This window comes from Helianthus annuus, chromosome 17, assembly GCF_002127325.2.
Source record: "Helianthus annuus cultivar XRQ/B chromosome 17, HanXRQr2.0-SUNRISE, whole genome shotgun sequence".
Lineage (NCBI taxonomy): Eukaryota > Viridiplantae > Streptophyta > Magnoliopsida > Asterales > Asteraceae > Helianthus > Helianthus annuus.
The window spans coordinates 125,709,586-125,712,648 of NC_035449.2; the positions used below are offsets into that span (position 1 = coordinate 125,709,586).

The 3,063-nt window shown below is 35.1% G+C and overlaps 1 long non-coding RNA gene across 1 annotated transcript; it reads right to left on the reverse strand.

Moving 5' to 3' along the window:
- Positions 1 to 314: 314 nt before the first annotated feature.
- Positions 315 to 1,712, reverse strand: LOC110922993. The gene is made up of 3 exons (XR_002583629.2): positions 786 to 1,712; positions 576 to 646; positions 315 to 497 (listed from the first exon to the last, which is right to left on the reverse strand). It is a non-coding gene; the product is annotated as an uncharacterized LOC110922993 (long non-coding RNA).
- Positions 1,713 to 3,063: the final 1,351 nt, after the last annotated feature.

Sequence of the window (3,063 nt, forward strand, 5' to 3'; positions counted from 1 at the left end):
AAACACAACCAAGAAATAAAAAAAAAATCAAGAATTTAGCAAAAAAACCACTTCAAATCTTGGGCGATGACCGTGATCATTTACTTCAAAGTAAAAAACCCAATTTCTATAAACAAACAAACATAAAACCATCCCACCAACCACCAGTGGCGGAACTTGAGCAAAAGTTTCGAGGGGGCGTAAAGTCATGGGACCCAAATTTTTTTTTTCCTATTGTTATATTTCAGGTCGGGCCGGCTATTCGATTTGGGTCGGGTCAAATAATAATAGTTCCAAATAAAACAAAAAAAAATCATTTATTTAAAGGACCCGTTCTTACATATAAAAAAACTAAATATTGTTTAACAAACAAAAGACCAAATCAACCTGCTACAAAGTTCAACAAAGTACAAAATAAGATCATTAGCATCCAAATCAACCTACTACAACATATCAACAACCTTTATAAGTCCAAGTAGCACAAGCCTCTAAGATAAGCTTCTTCCAAATTCATCCTTCTGAAAACATTTATACTAAGTTATCTTCAATTTTAATAGATACTAGCCAAATTAGAAAAAAACTTTATTAAATACTACCTGTAATTCCTTTCTTGATACTTCTACTTTTTCCTTCAATGTAATTCCTTTCTTGATACTTCTACTTTTACCTGCAAACACAATATCCATAGTAAATGCTTAGATAATGTGAAACAATGCTACTTTTACATGTATATTAGTAAGAATAAAACTAGTCTTTGTAAGGCTTAACAATTGAAACTCTTACAAATGTTACATACTGAACATTACCAATCATCATCGTCTGACTCATCATTTTCCATTTCATTATTGGGTTTATTAGTGTCTCTGAATCATCCATATTTGACTTTGAACCAAAATCTTCCATGCTATGATCAGAATCATCTAGCTTGTCATTGATAAAATCATCTATAATGCCATCAACATCAACGTTTTCAACAATTTCTTCTTCAACATCTTTACGGTGAAGGTTGACATCTTCAAACAAATCTTCTGCATTCTTGTCTTCTGGAATATCCCACAAGTGTCTGTGGGTAATTCTTTCAATGATTTTCCATTGTGAATTTGGTTTAAGTGGATCATTTATATAAAACACTTGTTTAGCTTGGTTTGCACAGGTGAAAGGATCCTCCTTGTAAGCATGTCGAGACGTATCTATGCTTATAAAATGAGGTTCAAATATCACGTTCTTTCTTCGACGATCAGTATCAAACCATGTGCATTTGAATTATATTATACGATAACCTCTTATAAATGACAATTCAATGACTTCATCAAGAAATCCATAATAGTCATCTTCGATATCATTATGAACGCCCGGTACCGTAACTCCACAATTTTGTGTTTGTCTACCGTCATCGTTTGTCTTAACTATAAATTTTACCCCGTTCATGATATAACCCCTGTGTGACGATACTCGATTATCAGGAAGGCAAGACAATACATATAACTCTTCATTAATTTGAGATGGATTTAGCGCATACATCTCTTGAATATGTACCCAATTTTCAACATAGTAATCATGTTATCAGAGTGCAATGCAGTATCACAAAGTAAAGTAAGTAAAATAGAGTGTTAGCATTATCCGTTTTGCAAACCAAGTCGAGAATGTAGACTGCTGCATCTCGTGAAAATCTAATGATTCCGGATGTTGCATTTGTAAAAACCGCAAGTGTTCTCTGCCACATGTAGTATACTATAAATTTAGTGATATATGATTGTTAATACCAATTCACAACCAAATATAAAAAAAAAAAACTTACTCTAAATACGGCTGAACCTCTTGACAATTGTTGAAGATAAACCATATTGCTTTTTTCATAAGATTACTAGGAAGGATATGAACTTCTTTCTTCCCAATACCTCGACCATTCAATCTAAAAACATCCAACGCACAACTTTGAGCATCACTAGAGGTTTTGCCATCATTTCTGTCACGTTTGTCCAACTTGGATTCAACACCTCGTAAATAGTGTGAACAAAATGTTATAGCTTCTTCAACAACCTAACCTTCTGCTATCGAGCCTTCAGGTTTAGCTAAGTTTTTAACATATTTTTTTAAATGGCCAAGGTATCTTTCGATTGGATACATCCACCTCGATTGTACAGGTCCTCCCAAAATTGCCTCTTGAGGAAGATGCACACACAAGTGCACCATAACTATAAAAAATGATGGGGGAAATATACGTTCAAGCTTCCACAAAATCTTAACTACGTCTTCTTGCAACACTTCCAACTCGTTCACGTGTAATGTGGCTTGAGTAAGTTTCTTGAAAAACTGGGACAACTCCACTAATGCATCACGAATTTCTTTTGTCATAAAAGGACGAATTGCAATAGGAATTAGATGTTGTATTAAGACGTGACAATCATGTGATTTTAGCCCATGTACCTTACCTTGCTCAGCAATCACATTTTTAGCTAAATGTCCAGCATACCCATCTGGAAAACGCACAGAGCTAAGTAAATTAAAAAAATTTTTTCTCTCGTCTCGAGTTAAAACATACAAAGCATGTGGTTTAACCCAATGATCATTCTTTCTAACCAAGTGAAGCGCTTTACGTATGTTCATATCTTCCAAATCTAGCCGGGCTTTGTCAGTGTCTTTCGTCTTTCCTTCTATGTTTAATAGGGTTCCCAACACATTCTCACACACATTTTTTTCAACATGCATCACGTCAATGTTGTGACGAATCAATAACTTAGGCCAATATGGGAGTTCAAAGAAGATGCTTTTCTTTGACCAGTTTATATTATCAAGTGCGGTCCGTTTTCTCTTTTTACCTACATGATCCGAATGTTTCCATGTTGATGTATAGGGAGATGTTTCAACTGATGTAAGCAATCATCTCCGTTGACAAGTTTAGGTGCAAGCCTAGTCTCTCTCTGTCCATTATAATCTCGTGCTTTCCTCCAAGAGTGATTGGTCGGGAGAAATCGCCTATGACCTACATATCCTATTCTATCTCGTAAACGTATACTGCTCGCATCTTCATTGCATATTGGACATGCCTTATATCCACTCGTGCTCCATCCAGACAAATAACCG